The 21,316-nt window shown below is 43.2% G+C and overlaps 1 pseudogene; it reads left to right on the top strand.

The window, feature by feature from the left end:
- The window catches only part of LOC114693480, a 96,827-nt pseudogene that overhangs the window by 2,964 nt on the left and 72,547 nt on the right, over positions 1-21,316 (top strand).

Below are 21,316 nucleotides of genomic sequence, written 5' to 3'. Positions count from 1 at the left end.
TGCCGGGATTTCCTCGTTGTGCCTTTCATCCTTTTCTTTTTTTAAACAGATGCATAGCTCACAGTTAAGAGGGAATGCACAGACCCTTCTACAAGTTATGTGATGGTTTACCGTTCTCAATCCACTCTTCGTGATTAGGAGAATCATGATCTTGGCATCTTCATCCTGTCTTCTCTTTCCTGTAGGGATTCAGTACAACAAATATGTGCCTACTGTGTGCCCAGGGGATGAAATCATGTAAATAAGCACAGCCAAATATTTCTGTAGAAAGTCAAACAATTTAACATTAGTCATCAAAATGGAGAGACCCAAGACTGGCCTTTGAAATACCAAGCCCTCTGCAAACTGGGAGTCTGCAGAATCCTGGGAGGTTTTTTTAGTGCTTTGTTCCCAGTATAGTGGGACTCAGTCCTGAATGCAGCAGGGAATCATAATACATAAATAAGTAAAGAGACATGGGAAAGATAGGCCCCCATTATACCTCTGCTTTAGCTAGGTGGTATGGGGTTGGAGTGTGGTAATGAGACTTCTAGAAAGTCAGAATTTACATAAAGCAATAAGTTCATGTGTGTGTGTGTGTGTGTGTGTGTGTGTGTGTGTGTGTTAAAAAGGAGGTCTGTGATAATGGAGGCAAAAGCAGAGCACATGTTGACTCTCAGTTACTGTCCTGGAGGAGTGAAGCTATACCAAAAGATGGATTCCAACAGGTTGCATGACATTTTGATTGGGTTCTGACAAATAAAGCTTGCTTGGAATCAGAGAAGCAGGGAAGCAGCCACGAGCTGACCAGAGTTAACCACAGAGGTCTGGAGACAGAGAATGACAGGAAGTAGTAAGGCGGGGTGGAGAGAGGATCTTGGCCTTTGGGACTGAGGAACGGAAGAGGTAGGAAGCGACTGTGGCTGCTCCCTGTTCTCTATCTTCCAGGTTCTTACCCCAATATTTGACTCCTGGTTTTTATTGATAAGATTAATAAGAGTTACGATTTACCAACATGAGAATTTAATAACAAATTTCAATTTGTCTGTTGCCTGTGGAGGGTCCAGTTAAGGGTGATTATCATATATGCAAATAAGATAATGTTCTTCCAATGAAGAGCCAGTGAACAAGCACCCTTGCAGAACTATTCATTAGTGCAATCCATTATAAATTCTTGTAAAAGAAGAAGGCTGTTCAGTTGTGCTGGCGAGTCCGGCTACCTAGGTCATTTCTACTTCCTGTTTTATCCTCTTGAGATTGGCATGTCCTTAAACAGTTTTAGTTAACCCCATAAATGGATTCTGAATTGTGAATTTCTGGAGGATCTACTCATAAGTAAAAGTAAAAGATGCTTTCTAAACTATTTTTACCTTTTATGACACCTGCTTACTTAGAGTTGTGAGGATAAAGTGAAAGGGAATGTAGGTGAAAGCCCTCTAAACTTAAAAGGCACTTCAGGTACCTAAGTATGTCAGAGATGATCAGATCCTTGACCTGGAACAGATTCCCAAGAAGGCATCATTATCTGACGATTTTACAGAACAAGTCAGATTCATGTTTAGACACTCTGGGGCTATTGTGACAAAGCATTTCCTGGGGAGACACATCACACTCACCTACTCATCCCAGATAGGAAGCTACTGCAGACCAGAGTACAAACACCACCAAAGTCCAGCTTGGTTCACCAATGAGCTTTATTGGGGTTACTTACAGGAATGTGGATGAGGACCTACTTAGAGGAGCAGTCATGCCTCAAACACAGCTGCATCCCCGAAGCCCACCCAGCACAGGTGACTGCTCACAAAGCTGGGAATCACTGCACAGCCTGCAGGCAGCTCAGCAGGTTGCAGAGTGTCCTTTCCAGATGCCTCAGTTGGTCTACACCTCTGCCAGGCAGCTCCGCTGGCTTCTTGCAGGCAGCTGGTCTGGTCTCCAGAGTCTTTGCAACTCAGCCTCACTGAGCATCTTATTTGCACCATGACTCTGCTCTTCTGAGAGGGACTCTCAGCTTTTATGGCAGGGAAGGTGTTGTAATTAACGGTGGGAGAGAGAAGTCACACCATGCAACAGAACTCACTTGGGAGGTTTATTGGGGGAAGGGAAGGAAAGGGCCCAGAGACAGTCCTCTGGGGAGAAGCAGTGGAGGAAGGGGGGGTGGAGCTTGCTTTTTAAGGGGGTGTAGTACATGTGCATGGGGACTGCATAGGGACATGGTGGCTGTAGTCGATGTGGTCCGTCAGGACCCTGAGCAGGCCAGCATAACTGTCTGAATGCTAACATTTCTCCCTTTTGTTTGTTACAAAAAGGTGAGGAGTTAGAAACGGGTAGCGGGTAGCGGGTGAGGCGGAAATGAGGGCGCCGAGTTTTCGAGACTGCTTCCTGCTGACCTGGGGGATATTGGTCATCTTTGGGGGACCTGAGAAAGCTGGGGTGCTGAGGTGGCATCCTGGATTAGCTGGTGGTTTCATTGCTGTCCAGGCTCTGTGGAGCCGTCCAGTACCACTTGGACCTGGCAAGATGCTGGCAGGGCAGAAGATAAAAGTGAAGTTTAGGGGAAAACTTTTTTTTTCTTAGCTCCTGGTAATTGAGGGAGGAGAGCCCCAAGACCAGGGAAAAGTGAGAGAACTTATCTGGAGGGCATCTGACCTGTTCTAGATAGATCCAAGTCGACTCCCTGGAGCTTATAAGAATTTTTTGAGTTTGCAAAAAGATAAGTTTTAGACACATTGGCATTCCCACTATTTATAATCTCTACTGAAATCCACATTGTAGAAAAGGCAGTATACTCATGCCTTTGAGTCATTAGAAAGCAACCAAAGGGGATTTAAAATCCAGAGCCTGTGGATGAGATAATATAGTAGTTTAGTATAGTGGTTTGTACTCTGCCAAAGCTAGATTAATAGCTTATCAAAATTCTATCCATTAATGTTAAGGCTATGAACTGTTGGAATCTTAATGCAACAGTAGCGTATCGAGAGAGAGAAGTCTGGAACATGCTCCATTCTTTTCTGCATCTCAGATCACTTTCTCCTTATCACCACTTAGGCTTTCCTATCTTCACATAAGCAGACCTTAAAGCACCTGGTCCTTTCCCATCATCACAGCAGCATCACCGTCTTGTTGCAGGATATTATTTCTAGGTGTGTTACTTTTGTTTATTATCTGGAGTGTTTGTTTAGTGATGCAAAGATGTGTCTGATTAAATAAAATTCACCTGCAGTCAGGAGACCACGGCAGCAACTAGCTGACAGGAAGTGGTAGGGCGGAGCCAGGTGAGAAGTTTATAAAGAGGGGCGAGGCGACACACCCGGGCTTTGTGGAGGATGTGAGCAAGGAGAGGAGGTGAGCTACTTGCTATTCAGCCTCTCTGAAGAGCAGAATTCCACCTTAACCTTCGAGTCTTGAGCTCTTTAGAGGGACAGAGGTTTAGATAAGTTGCCTTCATAGCTTTGCAAGAGTTGGAGCCAGAGGGAACAGAATTCCCTTTGGTTAGCGGCCCTTGCGGCCTAACCAATGCTGGTAAGGGCAGAGTTGCAGTTGCTGATTCAGACAGCCGTGGCTTAAAAGGCAGCGGCAATTAAATAAAAGGACAACAAGCAAGGGTGTTTTTTAAGGAGTGGTTAGTTCGTTCTATCTTTCCTGAGGACTGGGGATGGTACGGGGTATGAAAATGCCAAGGAATGTTGAGGATTTCAGATAGGGTTTGGGAAATCCGGGAGGTGAATTCAGGACCATTTTCTGACTGGAGGGAGGCAGGGATTCCAAACTGGGGAATGATCTCTCAGAGAAGGATGTCAGAGACTATCTGAGGCCTTTTGGTAGTGACTGGGAATGCCTCTAGCCAGTCTGAGAATGTGTCCACTAGGACCCTCATCTGACTGTGGGCATGTGGGTAAAGTCAAGTTGCCAGTCTGTCCCAGGGAGGGAGCCTCTGGCCTGGTGGGTAGGAAAAGGGGGACTATGGTATGTGGAGTTAGGGTCTGACATTTGACAGATTTTACAAGAGGCAATAATAGTTCTTAAGAAATGCAAGTCCTCAGGGGTGGGCTGCAGGTGGGCCTTGACAGAGTGAGCCAGAGCCTGGCTATCAGGATGAAAGAGCTGGTGTAGACAGAGTGTTGGGGGTGACAGTGGGGGTGTGGGCTGTAGTGCAGGGATTCCCTGCAGCGGGTGAGGTGGGTCTGGGCCTAGGCTGCAGCTCTAGCTGCCTCGTCAGCTCGGTTGTTTCCCTTAGAGATGATGGAGTTGCCTGTCTGTAGCCGTGGGGAGATGGGAGGCTTTTAGCATGGCCATAATTTGACCTGAGTTAGTTATGGACCTTCCTTTTGTTGTAAGTAGTCTGCATTCTTTCCAGATGGCAGCTTGGGACAGGTGGATATGAAAAGCATATTTAGAATCTGTGTAAACATTTAGGGATTGTTCCTGTGCCCATTGGAAGGCATGGGTGAGAGCTATTAGTTCAGCCTGTTGACTAGTGGCATGGGCAGGGAAGGCCTGTCCCTCACCCCCTCAGTGTCTGACATATTGCATGGCCTGCTTTTTGGGTCTCCTCGTGTAAAAAGGAGCTGCCATGGGTACCGGGTGTAGATGTCCGAGGCAGTGTGCCCTCCTGTATGTGTGAGGGATGGGGCAGTAGGTCCTCTACGGTTTCAATGCAAGAATGAGATGGAGAGTACCAGTGTTTGGTCCGGGAAGAAGATTTGAGATACTGAAAAGATGGGAAAGTAAGTGTGGCATCTGCTACTAGTGCCACCTGGAGAGAACCCAGAGAGGAGGTAGCATTTGTAAGCCTTTTGTAAGTTAGGAGATGGGACAGGTCGTAGAGAAGATAGTGGTGGGTGGCCCAGAGGTTAGTTTTTTGATTCACGAATGAGGAGTTCAGCAGCTGCTAAAGTGCGTGTGCAGGGTGCCCATCCCTGGGTGGTAAGGTCTAGTTTCTTTGATGGGTATGCTATGGGTGCAAAGGAAGGTCCCAGTTGGTGGCCTAGGACCCCAAGGGCCTATCCCTCCTTTTCTCTTACATAGAGGGAGAAGGGACAGGTTAGGTGTGGGAGATGAAGTGCTGGGGCCCGGAGGAGGGCCTGCTGGAGCTTCTGAAAGGGCTCAGTAATGGGGTGATTATGTGAGGGGGCCAAGGGCTGCCTCATATAAGGGGCGGGCAAGGAGGGAAAAAGGGGATCCAGGAACGAAAGAAGCCAGCTATTCCTAGGAACGATAAAATCTCCTATTTAGTAGAGGGGACTGCGACAGACTAGATTAGGTGTTTTCTATCCAAGGTAATGGTTTTGTGGGTTGGGGTAATGGTTAGTCCCAAGTAGGTGACCTGAGGAGTGGACAGTTGGACCTTGGAGGGTGAGACTCTATAGCCTTGGCTGGACAAGAAATTTAGAAGAGCAGAGGTGTGTGTTTGGCTAATTTGTAGGGATGGGCTACAAAGGAGAATGTCTTCTACATACTGTGTGTGAGTTTAGGATTTGGGAGAGACAAGGAGAGTAGATCAGAAGTCAGGGCCTGGCCAGATAGGTGTGGGCTGTCCCGGAACCCCTGGGGTAGGACAGTCCAGGTGAGCTGGGTGGAGAGGTGGGTGTCAGGGTCAGTCCAGGTGAAAGCAAAGATGTTTTGTGACTGGGTGCTGAGAGGAGGGATAGAGAAGAAAGCGTCCTTGAGATGCAGGACTGAGAAATGGGAGGGCATAGTGGAAAGGAGTATGTTAGGGTTAGGCACCATGGGATAGAGGGGGCCACTGCAGAGTCAATGAGCCGGAGGTCTTGAACCAGGCGGTAGGTCCCATTGGGCTTTTTAACTTCAAGTGTGGGGTGTTAAAGGGAGAAGATGTGGGTCGACATAGTTTTTTTCTTAAGAGGTCAGAGGTGATAGATGTAAGTCCCACGAGGCTCTGGAGCGAGAGTGAGTATGTAGCTTGGGTAATGCATCAGGCTGGGTCCTGTAATTGGACTGTGATGGAGTGAGTTCAGCTATAGAGGGGTTTGGGGTCCCCCAGAGGGGGACCTGGCAAAGGAAAAGTGTTGGGACCAGAAGGGTGAGTGGCGAGGTGGGAGGGTGTTGGTGAGTCAGGGGTCAGGTGAATGGGGGGGGGGAGCAAAAGAAATAGAGGCCCCCACTCTGGCTAAAAGATCCCTTCCCAGTAAGGGGATGGGACAAGTTGGCACCACTAGGAAGGAAGAAATGAGAGGAATACCCCTGAAAATACAATTGAGTGGTGGAGTCTGATGAGGTAGGTAAGGCTGTCCCCCTACCACAACAATAGGGAGATGAGAAGGAGAGGTGGGTCCCCAAAACTCCCTCAAGATCGAGTAAGTGGCCCCAGTGTCCAGGAGGAAGGAGATGGACCGAGCTGAGACCGTGGTGACTACCCGGGACTCCATGTCAGAGATGACACTGGTCGGGTCAGGGGAGCCCCGGGTCCCTTCAGCCGTCCATGGCCAGGTTGGCTGGAGCGTGGTCTGCATCTGAAGTCCCCGTGCCCTTTGTGGCACGTCAGTAGCCCGTTGTCCCTCTTGGTGGCACCTTGGACATGGCCTGGGTAGCCTGTGGGAATTAGGGCAGGCCTGGGCCCTGTGACCCTCCTGACCACATTTGAAGCAAGGACTTTGAGTCATAGGAGGCAAGGGAGCCCAGGCAGTTGCTGAAGCCTGTTGAATGGCCTTGGCCACCAGCTGCTATTTCTGTGTGCGGGGCTTTTATATCTCTCCTGTGGTACACCTTAAAGGCCAGCCCTAATATTTCTGCTTGTGGGGTTAGGAATCCTCTCTCCAGATGCGTAAGCTTGGCCCCAATGTCAGGGAAGCTCTGGGAAAAGAGAGAGGTCATAAGGAGTTGTCTGCCCTCTGGGTTTTCAGTGGTCCAGATTAGTATCCTGTAAGAGGGCCTTTGTGAGTCATTATAGGAACTGAGTGGGGTTTTCTTGTTTGTCCTGAACAATTTCTTGGAGTTTTCATAGTGAACTAGTTTAAGGGCAGCCTTACAGAGACGGGATAGGAGGCAGGTTGTAAATATCCCTAGCTAGAATGCCCCCTGGGGTATTGAAGTCCCATCCTTAGTGGGGACCACCTCAGCCCCCCACCAGGTGTGCTGTGTTAGTCTGGTGTGTTTGGTCTGCACGTGCTCTAGCCTGCTCCCAAACTCGCCTGCGTTCCTCAGGAAGTTGGTTGTTAGCTAGGATCATACAGATACCATGGAAGGTAAGACTATATGATTGGGTGATATATTGGAATTCTTTAATGGAAAAAAGAGACATATAAGACCCCAGTTTTTTTTTTTCTATTTGAGAGAGTTCACTTAATGAGAAGGGGGACATGTACCTTAACCAGTCCATCCACCTTGGCAACCTCTCACATAGGAAGAACTGTGGCTGGGTTGGAATGAGTAGAGAGGGATGGAGGGGGTACCATGGTGGAGCAAGAACAAGTGACGGAGCGTGAAAGTGGGTGCCGGATTCAGGTGGTTAGAGCGGCCTGTTATGGGAGAGGAGGGAGGGGCTAGAGGAGCTGAAGTTGTACATTGAGGTCGGAAGAGTCAGGACTCATTAGCAGAGTAGTGGAGGGTTCCTCTAGTTCAGACTGCATAGCCTGGAGGATGTGAGTGGGGGAACAGGAAGAACAGATGGAAGGCTTGGAGCTAGGGTAAGGAAAGGCTGGGAAGTAGGGTACCTCCTTCCATTACCCAATTGCTGGCAAAAGGTCCGTATAATATTGGGACCTAAACTACCAGTAGGCAGCCATTTTGATTGATCATCTAAGATGTACTGGGGCCAGATCTGACTGCAAAGATGGATAAGTTTAGAAGCCCTTAAGTCGGGTGCTGAATGTAAAGGTCTGAGGTTTTCCAAGAGACATCCCAGAGGAGAGCTAGGCGTAGTTCCCATGATTGAGGCAGAAAGACAAGATCCAGAGGCCTGGAATTTCCAGTGTCCCAGAAATTCTGGGAGGATGGGATTGAGGAGGCACAACCTGCTCAGTGAGTCATCATGCCAAGAGCAGGGGCCAAGGGCTAAGCAGGTGCAAGCTGTCCCGTGTATTGTCACATAGAAACGGACCAGGGACTCTGAGACCCAGAGACATGTGGTTGCCTGATATCAGGGCTTGCCAGTGGGGCCAAGAGGCAAGCAACCATGCTCCAGAGATAAAGCCTCGGGAAGTGGCCAGGGGTGATCCTCAGCAAAGGGGGTCAATTGTAGTCTTGAAAGCTGTGGTTGGGTGTTTCCCTGCCTCCAGGTACACTGTGGGGGTGCTGTACGCTCAACAGTCTCTCCTATGGATCTAGGGAAGCGTTTATGCTGACCAGTAGAAGGGGAACTCACCAATCTTGCCGGTGTTGGGTGAAGAGTCCAGCAGCTATTGATTAGCTGGAAAAATGAGGCTGTTGTAGGTAGAGCGGTCCCTCAGATTGCCGGTCAGCAGGAACGTCAAGAGAGCCTGCTGAATCCGGAGATACCAGTGTTAACTCACTTGGGAGGTTTACTGGGGAAGCTTGCATTTTAAGGGGGTGTAGTGCATGTGCATGGGAACTATATAGCAACCTAGTTGATGAGGTATCCTGTCAGAACCCTGAGCAGGCCAGCATAACTGCCTGAATGCTAATAGAGGGGCCTAGCGAATCTGGTCAGTTTCAAGGACTTCCTAAAGCTGTTCTGAGTTGTTTTATCTTCTGCCTAAGGAGTTTCCTGCAGGATGATGGAATGTTATAATCTCCAAGGAAACTTACACAACAGGGACTAAAATGCTACGTGGGTACCCATCCCCTGAATTTGTTAGCAAAGGTCATTGATTGGCTATGTGTCATGAGATGAGTGAAATGATCCTGTGTCACAGCTCATCACGGCCGTCCTCACAACCCAGCATCTCCATTCCCTTTTGGTTTCCTTCCTGTTTTTGTTTTTCACTGAACTACCCTCACCCCCCCCCACCCCCCCAACGAATTGCTTGGCCAAACTAGGAATTCTTAATTGTAAAGGTTTGCTTAATATTTTCAAAGGCAATGTTAGGAAATCCAGGACAAGTGACAACAGTTCTTTTCCTCTCAAGGGAGAGTGTCAAAACTGAGCCCCTGAACGGTAATTTGTTGTCCTGCCTGGGGCAAGTTTTACACTCAGAAGCCTGGTTTTTTAATTGCTTAAAAGGGCAGATGCTTGTAAGTGCCTTCGAGCCATAAGTAATTGATCGTAATTATAGACCCTATCCACACAGAGTTAAGCCTCTAAGTTGAAGGAGCACAGTAAACATATTGGTTTTTTCCAGAAGTTTGAAGATTTAATTTTGATGGATTTACCAGAAAGGTGGACTTGTTATTGTTGGTGTGAAATCGCTTACGTTCTTGCCTACCTGCGCTGATACTCCCCAGGCTCAGGCTTGATGAGCCCGTGGTGGCCTGCACATTGATTTGCTGCTGTTTTATTCCCCTTTACTCTGGGGAAGTGGAGGCAGGAGTTCAAGGATATCCCCAGCTACTTGACAAGTTTGAGTCCAGCCTGAGCTACAGGAGAAATAAGATCCACTTGGCCACTCAAATGGTTCTGTTGTCATTGGAGATCACATCAGTGAGGCACGGCTAAGTGCTACTCAATGTTGCCCCAAACTTGGTTAGAAAAGTGATTCCAATTCAAACATTGCCTCTGGAAACCAAGATCATTGCCTGTCAGCAGATACAGGTGTAATACATAAATGTTTTAAGTACATGAAGTTATTATTAGGATATTTGGTAACGTTTTAAAAGCAAAGGAGATGATTATTTAAGGAGCTGTTTCTAATTTTCTCTTTTTAAAGATCTCAGCACTATATAGTGTAAAAGGAGAACAGAAATGTGATTTTAAAAACATGGCGTATTGGGCTAGAGAGATGGCTCAGCCATTAAAGGCTAGGCTCACAACCAAAATAACATGAGTTATTTATTTTTGATTATAAAGCCGGGTTGTTGGAGATGTTAGTTCATGGGAACTCTTATTAATAAAAGCCTTATTTTCTGGGCAAATAATCTGATGGGGGGGTGGGGCTGGCTTCAGTGAAAACAGGAAGAGCAAGACTTCAGTGTCTAGAGTATGTGTGTTCCTTCCTTCCGAGTTCTTGAAAAGTTGCAGTTGTCAAAGCTGTTTAGTAGAGAAGTTTTTACAGTGACATGCTGCTCATTCTCTTCCTGTAGTTGGAATTAGTAACGCTGAGGTTTGGGTCCTGCGGTTGTATTCCTTTGTGTGTGTTCAATGTATCATTGAGGAATTCCTGGAAGCTCACTCACTCTGGAGGAAAGGAAAAGGGAAGTCTGTGAAAGGGAAACCTAACACATTGGAATAACTCTTGGGGTACTCTTCTTGTTTTTAAGACTCAGGTCAATGAATATTTGTGGAGATGGATCCTTGTTTTAAAAAATAGTGCTTCTAATTCACTTAATACCATTGTTTAGATCTGTGTTCCCGAGGCCTTACCAGTTACCAGTCTTTATGTGAACCAGGATTGTTTGCTTTGCAGGAAACCAATCTCCAAAGATTCCCCTTTGAGAACATTTTCCCTCCCTTCCTAACTTTGACATTCCTCTCTTACTAGTGTTCCCGGATCATTTTGGTGCTCATGTGTTCTGGGAACAAAAAGTGAAATGCCAGATCAACTCACAGATCAAATGTGCCTTAATAATCTTTTCATTTAGATTTCAATTGATAGAGTTGCTGTGTTTAATACATGCTGTTGGGGGTTCATTTGTTTATAAATAGCCAGTTGCACATTTGAACAGATACTACTATTAAAAAAAAGTGCTCAGTGTTAATTATTCTTAAAGAATTTTTTAAAGTTATTTTCTGTGTATGGGTTTTTTTCTGCATGTATGTATATGCACCATGGTAATTATGAACGGTAGAAGAGGGTGTCAGATCCCCTGGAACTGGAGTTGTAAATGATTGTGTTAGCTTCCATGTGTGTACTGGGAATCAAACCTGGGTCTTCTGGAAGAGTAGCCAGTGTTCAGGGTGCCTAATGTAACCTACTATATTTCATTTATTTAGGAAACATATACTTGCCAATCAACAGTTGTAGTAATAAAAAGCACAATCATTGTATTTTTTTGCAAATCTTGTGGGTTGAAATTGATATTGGAAGATTTGGGGGTGTTAGCTGTATTGTAGGCTTTCATGAAGTCTATTGTGTGAGAACCTTCAAATACATTGTAAATGTTTCTTGGCTCCCATTATTTGTTTTCACTACTGATGTTGACTTTAATGGTGTTTTCTTTGGCACTTGGTTCCTGCTGATGCCCTTCTTAACCTATTTCTTTGATTTTACTTGGAATAAACCTTAGAACGTGAGCTTGGGGTCCATCCCTTCACCACTCTGAAATGCTTCCTGTATTTCTGGGACAGTGTTTTAAGTTGCCTTATTGGTGTATTCTTTAATACTATCTCTTCTTGGATACACCCCTGTCTTGAAAACTTTGGAGCTCTGGTACGGCAGTTAGAACATGTATTTCCTTACATTAACTGTTATATAAAATGCATTAACCCTCCTCACCTAATCCTAGTTGTAGGACCCCTGAGGCACAATCTTGTGATAGTGTATACCCAGTGGCAAGAACATGAATACCTAGCAAATGAATGATGTCATAGGAAAGGGGTGTTAGAGAAAGGATCCTTTGGATCATTTGTATTACATGAGAGCATGTTGCATTACATGAAAGAATGTCAAAGAGGTAAAGTTGTTGTTTTCTCAGAAGTAGATGATGATGTCTGAGTTCTTACCACTGAACAAGTATTTGCTGGGCTTCTTTGTTGAAATGTGAGCTACACAGTGCTCTCACACTGAACTGTCTCCATCTTGCCCTACCCTGTAAACGAAGATATGAAGTCTGAAAATGGCTTCAAAAGCACAGCAAGATCAGCCAGGTTGATTAATGAGGTTTTGAAGTCTCATTGTTACCAGTGTATGTTTGATATGCTTGGACTTTTCCTAATAGTAAGAAATATACCACTCCTGGATGAGGAGTTGGGAAACTGTTTTTTTTTTCCCCTGTCCCCTCAGCTTACTAGCTGTGTGGGTAAGTTATTAATATCTCTTGGGTGCTGTTACTCTCAACAAAAAAGGAGGAAGTTATTCCTATACTTTGGACGTTAGTGGGTTGACATGATCAAATGAGACCATTAAAAGGTCAAATTGTACAAAAATGGAAATTATTAGCAAAACTAACTCCTGCCTCAAGCAGGAAACATAATTTCATGGAGGAAACTGCCATGTGCACAGGAGAACTGGACGGTATGTATTGTCATAGCTCTCCCACCCTGTGTGACGTCACGAGTGGCTTCAGTGTGACAGGAAAATAAAATCTTTAATCTGTGTCGGAAATTAATGTTCAGTTTGCCCATTCTGTTAGTGGAATTTTATTCTTCCATGGGTGCGTCTGTAGATCTCCTGAGGTCTCACAGGTGAGGGGGAGGCTCCGACTTCCTTTGTATTTCATATTTTAAGACAACTCAGATTGACTAGATTCATTGCTTGCTAAGCTCATGTTTAATCACCCCCCCCCCAATTGATTGGTATATTTTCTGTGTGTCCATGGTGGACACTCACACATGCACATGTAGAAGTCAGAGGACACCTGGAAGGGTGGATTCTCTCCTTCTACCATGTGGGTTCCAGGAATTCAGCACTGATCATCAGGGCTGGCAGCAAGTACCATCTCACCCACACTCTCACCTTTTCAAATCACAAACTCTCAAACAGAATTACTCATTTTATGTCACACATTTGAGCTCTCTGCTTAATTTCAGAGTCTGTTCCTGCCGCATAGCTGCTTCATAACACTCACTTTGTTCTGTTAGGATGTGCTGTTCTGAGCAGGAGGCTCTCTTCGTGGGCACTCATTTCTAGTAAAACCCTCTTTTTTCTCGTTTCCTTTGTCGATAAGCAATTCTCTTAACCTTTGTGGTGGGGATTCCTAATGGTTATTATAAAACATTTACTTTTCCTAGCATGCTTTTGGTTTTAAACAGCATACAAGTATTACATCAGGAGTGTTGCCACTTACTTGGCAACAGAACAGAAAAACAAAAGGCTATTCCAAGGATAGATTTTTAGGCTTTGGGTGCTGACTTTGAGCAATATATTTTTATTTGCTTATTATTATAATTATTTTTAGACTTTTTTAAAATCTATGTAGGTGTTTTGCCTGTACGTATGTATGTGCACCATGTGCATGCCTGGTGCCCATGGAAGCCAGAAGAGGTTGGTGGATCTCCTAGCATTAGAATTACAAATGGGTGTCATATGGGTGCTGAAACTGTTCCTGAATCTTCTGTATGAAGAACAAATCCTCTTTGCTGCTGAGCCATCTCTCTGACCCTAAGAAATACATTTTTAAAAAAAAATTAGTGGAGACTAAGCGAATTGATAGTGTCAGGTTGGGAGTTTTAGAGATTTAGTATGTATCCCAACCCTATAAAATGGTTTTAGAGAAATACTGAGAATGATAAAAATGAGATTCTTTTCTTGTTGAACCTTCAAGAACCAAGACATATATATTTGAGAAGTTGGATAAAAGGGTTCACAGAGCTAATTGTGAATGAAGAAATATGTGTGACTTTTATGATTTTGAAATAACACACTTTTTTGCACACTAGTTCACAAAAATCATAACATCTTGCCAGTCATTCTAAATTATTTTAACTTTTGTGATTTAATTTAATGAACTTCTGGATTTTTTAAACTACCACTGATGCAACTGGGACCAGAGATACAACCAACTGGTTTTGCAGGGGCAAAGTCTTTTAGAGTTTACTCTCTACTTCTGGCTGGCCTGGAATGATGAGTGATTTCAGTATGCGGTTGAATCCATTGGTACAAATCCAGGTCTAGAAACCAAGCAGGGCATAGTAACACAAGCCTGCAATCCTAACAGAGGTCAAGGCAAAGGATTGGTGTAGATGTAACCAACTGTCTTATTAAATAAGAAACACAGAACCAATGTAAAAGAGAAAGCCAAGAGGTCAGAGCTCAGAGCTAAAATCTCACCCTTCCTTCTGCGGTGGTCCTACTCTCCAAAAGAGAATAATACTTCCTGTGTTTGTCTTGATATAGTCTTTCTGTTCTGCCTTCTCATTGGTTGTAAACCCAAACACATGACTGCCTCGTCACTGCCTGTAAGTACAGCCTCCAGGTCTTAAAGGCATGTGTCTCCAATGCTGGCTGTATCCCTGAACATACAGAGACTTACCTAGCTCTGCCTACCAGTGCTGGGATTAAAGGCGTGCGCCACCACTGCCACGCTCTTTCTATGACTCTAATAGCTCAGACCCCTGGCAACTTTATTTATTAACATACAATTAAAACACATTTCATTACAATAAAATACCACCATAGATTGGGAGTTCAGAGTCAGAATTTGCTACATAGCAAAATTTGAGACCAACCTGGGCTGCAGGAGACCCCGTGGAAGGAAGGCCAGCTGACTGGCTGCTGGCTTTTGAGATGAATAAGAGAAGCAAATGTATGAAAAGTGTACATGTTTTACTTCAGCTAATAAAATAAGAGCCGCATCCATCATTAGACAGTAGAAACTGGTCTTAGGATGTAACAGTGTGTCTGAAAGGATATACATGCTCTGCAAGGAGAGATGAGGAAAACACTGGTAGGTGTTAAGCTGAGGAGGAAGGAAAGATCTGGGCTAGCAACTAGTTCTCAGTTCCCAGATGTAGCGTAAGATCTGAAAGAATAGAATCTCTGCCATGTTGATGAAAGCCTTGAGCCTGTGCTTATTTAATGAATAAAATCAGTGTCCTTCTTGGAATTCTATAGGAATAAATCCAGTCTGATTGCTTTTCTTGAGGACCTTTTTTTAACTGTTATTAAATAAACGGTTTAAGTTGTTAAACACATTGCCCATTCACTTACTGCTTGTAAGAATTGATAGTGTGTTGTCTACTTGCCATTAGAGTAAGATTTGCAAGTGAGCAAGAACTTAACACATTCGGCTCACTGCATTACTTCCATGTATGTAGAACATGTCCTTGCAGGCTTTGTTAAGTAGCTGTCAAGTGAATGAGTGGTGTAGATAGACAGATGAAAATGTACTCTAGTAGGATCATTGATAATAAAATGTAAATTAACACCAAATTTTCAGTAGGCATTTTATTTTTCTGTCTAGTACTTTACAATGTCATTTAGATGAGACAATCTAAGAATTATGGTAGTATGCAGTTCAGTCCGTGGCTGTAAATTTGACTATGGCTAAGCATAGGATGCAGTGAGCTCTTTTAATAATGTAATGATTGGCAAGCCGGCTAAGCCATGAGATTTCCTTGTGAGTTCTCCTACTACGCATAACTGTTGTATCAATAATAGTAATTGATAATGATACTTACTGTAAAGTGACTATTCTCTTTTTGCAGATTTGATTTAGATATTTTGGTGAAAACATGACTCTTTACTATGAACTTTTATATGATGTTGCTGTAGGTTTCGTTTATTAGTGTAAGCTCTTTAAGGCCCTTGCATAAATGGCTGTATCTGTTTCTTACTGTTTTAGTTCGGGTTTCTATTGCTGTGAAGAGCACCATGACCATGACAACTCTTATGAAGAAAAAATTTAATGGGCTGGCTTACAGTTCAGAGATTTAGTTCATTATCATCATGGTGGGACATGGTAGTGTGCAGGCAGACATGGTGCTGAGAAGGAGCTGAGAGTCTGACATCTTGATCTGAGGACAACAGAAGTGAACTGTGACACTGGGGTGTGACTTGAGCTTATATGGGACCTCAGAGCCCACCCCCACAGTGACACACTTCCTCCAACAAGGCATACCTCCTAACAGTACCACTCCTTTGGAGGCATTTCTTTTAAAGCACCACACTATCAAGACTCGGGTGCTCAGCCTGAGATTCCTCTGCTCTGTGCTAGGATTATACGCACGTTTCCCATCAGCTAGTGGACTATGGTGTCAGTTGTCATGATCAGCTGTGGAAATACTTTTTTTAGTAAAGGAGGGAAGAAAGGAAGAAATAGAATAGAAAAGGAAAAAAAAATGCTATCCCAATCACTTGTCAAGTATGTTATTGAAATTCAGTTCAAAATTTGCAGAGGAGCGAGTTGTCATTTTTCCAAAGTTTCATTTTATTATCACAGTGATGATGTTTGGATTATCATCATGAGTTTCCTCAAAATTTAGAGGTTCAACACCGTCGTTTGTTTCAGAGATGTAGTACTTGGGGAGTTCAGCACAGTGGGTGGTGTTCTCTGACTCCCGTGTCTCAGATAGAAGCTGGAAGTAACTCAGCAGCTAGGGATTCATGTGAAGATTGTGTATTAAGTCAGTGGTTGTGGCTTGGTAGATAGATAGATACAGCCTGCGTACTTGATCTGGGGTGTTGATCAGCACCTGTACACCTGGCCAGGCTTCCTTTAAGAACCAAAACTTTCAGAGTAGTTGGGCTTACATGGTGTCTCTGGTTCCAAAGCCAGGGTCCCGAAAACAGTTTTGCCAATTTTGTTAGTTATAAGTGAATTCAAACCCACAGACTCAAGGGAAGGGATCCTGTAACACACCGTAATGGAGGGAGGCTAAAGAATTTGCCACCTCTGCACAGTCAGCCTTTTCTGTAGCCATAACATCAGTACTTGGTGCTCATCCAGAAGGGCATATGATTAAATGGCAACAAAAGCCAAAACAATGTGGCTGCACCCATCACCTGTCCTCGCAGCACCCACACACATCTTCTTTAATGTGGTTTTGATGCTGCTGGTAGCTGCCTCCATAAATCTAGTAATATGCTAGTTCTGTGTTGATATCCAACTCTAGACACTGTCTTCGGGCTTTCTAATCTAAAGATGAGAAGTTAATTTCTTCAGCTGTTGCTTTTTTAGGTTTTTTTGGTATCTTTATTTAATAACCTGTAATAATCTTGAGCAACATCCCAAAGCATTGTTATTATCGTTCACTCTGGCTGCATCTCATCTTCATTTAATAAGAAGAGAATATCCCATTTCCTCTATTCTGCAGTCCTCCAACAACGCAATGCTTGTTGGTTCTTAAGTACTGTGTTCTCTTCTTTCCTGCTTCATGTAAAGCTGATTTGTGGAATTGAATGCCAGCAAAATGCTTACATTTATTATAACCATAGAGAGTTCAACACAGGGCAAAGAGTTAGTGTTCCTGTTTTCTCTGTACAAGTTGAGCTTTGTAACTCATTAAGACTTTGTAGTCCTCCTTACTTTAGATATTTCTTGTTTCACATTGTGTGTTTGAAATTGTGCGCTATTTTAGTGTACTTTTTATTCAAGGAATGACTTTCTTGTACCATTTTCTCCCTGGAGTTTATGGTTGCCTTTGTATTTTTTCTTGTCCTTGTCAGTCATAATCCATATTCTTCAGAAATGCCATGTCTAAGTGTGGTGCTCTCTCTGTTCTGTTTTATTTCATGAGACATGACTGCCAATATAATCAAGATCTAAAATACTCGCCTTCAGAGCCTTGACAATCAGTGGCCTCACCTTCTTGACTCCTGGCTACTCCTCTTCCTATATATGGAGTTAAGGAGCAGGTGCTCGCTTTCCTCTCTCTCTGGGGTGCAGTGGTGGCAGCAGTGTGGTGTGGTTTTGCTTTGGTTTGTTTAGTTGTTTTTGCTTTATGGAAAATACTTTTGAGATTCATTCATGTTGTTGACTCTTTAAGTAGTTCATTCTTTCCCATCACTGGATTTTACCACACAATTTGTTTATTCATTCACCTGTCAATGGTCAGTTTGTGCTGTTCAGTACAGGGCTCTTATAAATGATGCTTTTATGCCTCATACAGGTCTTTGCACTCATTGACTTGTTTTCTTTTCTGGGCAAACATCTGGGTTGATGACTGACATGACAAAAGTATGCCTAAGTTTTAAAGAAACTGCCTAGCTATTCAAACTGGTTATGTTATTTCTATTGCAATGTGTGAGGTTTCCATCCTTCTAACACTTGGTAGTGTGAGTCTTTTTAATTGTTGCCATTCTGTATTTGTTGTGAACTGCAAAATTGATTTCTTCAATGGCTGTAAGTTGCTATAGAATGAATCACACTTTGTAATATGTGTTTTCTAGGGGTTTATGTAATGTGTATATTCCATCCAGGATTTGAGTTGAGTGGTTTATATTCTTTTGTCTTTTAAATGTCTGTAGTCCTTTTCTCATTCTTCATGTTAATAATGTCTGCTTCCTCCTTTTTTATTGTTCTTTTGTGGGTTTTTTTTTAATTTTATTTTTATTATGTGCATTGGTATTTTTCCTGCATGTATGTCTGTGTGAGGGTATTGAATTACTTGGAAGTGGAGTTACAGACAGTTGTGAGTGCCATGTGGGTGCTGAGAAATTGAACCTGGGTCCTCTGGAAGAGCAGCCAGTGTTCTTAATGGCTGAGACATTGCTCCAGTCCACTTTTATGGGATTTTGTTTGTTGATTTGTCAATTTTATTTTCATTTAACCAGTCTTTGTTTCATTGATTCCTTTTGTTATTATTTCTGAATTTATTTGCTGTTGCTTTCCTTTTAATACTTAGTTGTCTTTTATTCTTAGCTTAAATTAGCAATATTTTAATGTAGGCATTTATGTAATTTGCTCCCTACAAATTTTAGCATATGGTAAGTTTCATTTCATTCCATTCAGAATATTTTTTAAACTTTTATAACTTTTTCTTTGACTTGTAGATTTTTTAAATTACTAAGCTGATAAAGGATTTTAGAAGTATTTTTCATTCTAATTAAATTCTGTTGTAATCTGAAAAAATATTCTGTATGATTTTAAAATTCAATAATATTCCTTTGCTCTACCAAATAGTTTGCCTTGGCACCTACTCATCATTTTCTGCCTTGTTTTATTTGTGTTTTCCTTTAAGTCTTTTGAGTATGATTAAAATACTTGTAATCACTTTAATGTTTTGCTATTGCATAAATGTCATTTCTGCATCTACTTTTGAGGACTGATTTTTCTCTTAATTACAGCTCACATTTCCCTGTATATCTGTCTAACTTTTTATGTTGAAGGTCAACTATTGTGAGTGCTGCATTGATGAGTGCTGGATTTTGTTGTGTTCCTTTGAAGAGTGTTGGCTCTGTAATAGGTACTCAGTTGATTGAGATTCAGATTGATCTTTCCACGGCTTAGTTTATTTCATTGCTGCTGGTGGTGAGGGGACTAGTGTTGGCTTTCTTCAGGACTAGCTCAGTCGCTTGTGCTCTGTCTTCTTTCACAAGTAGAACTGGAAAGACTGCTTGCCCTCTATGGCTCTAACAATCATTCAACTTCCAGCTCTCTGAGACTCTTTCCTCACAAAGTGTCCATTGTTTTGCAACTTGTCCACACTTACAGTTTTCATATTCAGAAGATCTTGGTGGATTCCATGTAGATTTCTGAAAATTGTGTTCTGGATAGCTTTTACTATTTGTTTCTCTATTCTCCCTTGTCTTTTCAACTTGGTTTCTTGTCTGTTCACTTAGTGAAACTACAGCCTCCAATATCTTCCTGTACCAGTAATCTAGAAATTTCCTTCAAACAGAAAGCAGGGCAGCCTAGAGCTCAACTGTGGTCTAACATCTTAAAACGTTTGTTCTTGTCTTTATTCAGTTTCTAGTTGTTGATGTAGGTGAGACGCCTGGGCCCTCTCTCGTGCCTTGGTATCCAGTAGAACAATTTTACTTTTGCATGCCCACGTGTGCATGCGCGCGTGTGCGTAGGTGTATGTGTGTTCATACAGGTGTGGAGTGCACATTTTTTTGTGAGTGTGGGGGTTGGGCAGTGTCTTCAATTGCTCTACACTGTTCTCTTCTGAGACAGGTTTCCTCTGTGAATCCAAGTCTAGCTAGCAGGCTTATAACTTCTGGCTAGCCTAGCAGGCCAACTCATGCTGGGGTGTGAAGATGATAGGCACCTATCATGCCTGCCCAACTTTTTTGTGGCTGCTGGGGATCTCAACTCTGGTCCTCACACTTGTACAAGTCTTAGCCTTGCTGAGCCACCTCCCTGACACTCTGTAATTACATTTTAATAGAGCACGAACAGCTAATACACCTACTAAATGGATCCTTTCCTCTCTGCTAATTTTCGTTTCTGAGTCAATTTCTGAGAAGTTCGTCTGGAGTAGGCAGTTAGAGGTAGAAGTATGGTTTGTAGAATTTACTTTTGGTCAGTGAGAAATACCAACTGTTAAGATATGCCAGAATGTTCAGTGATCTTTCCTCCACAGTGCTGAGCATGAGGGTGGCGGTGGGGACGCTGACCAGCTCGGAGATCAAATGTCAGGTGTTCAGCTGACTGGGAGCTGCAGTTCCTGTTCCTTTCCCCCACTGAACCTTTGGCTCTTAGTCTAGTTCCTGCTTCCTCCACAGCATCCTCATGGCATGTTCTTGAGCATGGACTCTTTCCAGTAAAAATATTTGCGTATGCCATTGATATTTACTGATTTATAAAACATACATATACATGTAGATACAATATTATGTATTAAACAAGATTAATGACTTTGAAATGAAGGGATAGAAGAAATCCACAAATAAAAGCTATTTTCCGAATCCCCAATTTATCTATTTTTCACTTTGGAGTTCATTGTCTCTTCACTGATGTTCATTTCCATCCATCTGGAAATGTATTACACCCTCTAGTGTGGAGTGAGTCTGTGTGTGTACATGTGGTGTACATGTGTGTGTGTGCATCTCTGTGTCCTTCTGTAGTCTGGCTTTTTTCTTTCCCTTGAGCATCATCTAAGAAAGAATGGAGACAGAGTTGCACTGAGTCTGCCACTTTGCAATTCACTTTGCTTCTCTGGTGGGTGAAGAACAGTTGCAGCCTGAGGATGGCTTGGTCCTTTTCAGGAAGTTCTTTTGATGCAGCAGTCCTTCAATTTGGTATGTCAGAGGAAGGGTGGCCCGAGGAAGGAGAGCGGGGTGGGGAGAGCAGCTGCTCAGAAGTGGGAGGGGGTGGACGCAGGAGCTCTGTCTGCCCTGTGTAGTTTACCTTCTTTTAATTTGGGAGACGGTATTATCTTCTGGAAAGGGGCCATACATGTACAACAAGCATTGCCTCATTCTTTCAATGCCTGTTGCACCTGGCTGTCTGGATTTCCTTCTCATATTATAAGTTTCATCCTGGTAATAGACCATCTTGAAGCCAACAGCTGGTATAAACTGTAACATGTGAGAGAGAATATGACATCATATTTGGAATGTTGGCCAGCTGATTTTTCCTAAGGGAAAGAAACTAGAAAACTTAGAGAAGTAATTAACTATAAATTAATTCATTGCAGGAATTTCCCATGCCTGATGATTTAAAGAATAAATTCTGCATGCAAATGAATCATTGCCAACTCAACTGAAGCTGGTTGCATACT

The sequence above is a fragment of the Peromyscus leucopus genome, unplaced genomic scaffold (genome assembly GCF_004664715.2).
Source record: "Peromyscus leucopus breed LL Stock unplaced genomic scaffold, UCI_PerLeu_2.1 scaffold_234, whole genome shotgun sequence".
NCBI lineage: Eukaryota > Metazoa > Chordata > Mammalia > Rodentia > Cricetidae > Peromyscus > Peromyscus leucopus.
The sequence above is the reverse complement of the archived record's forward strand: the minus strand, read 5'-3'. Positions and strand labels throughout refer to the sequence as shown.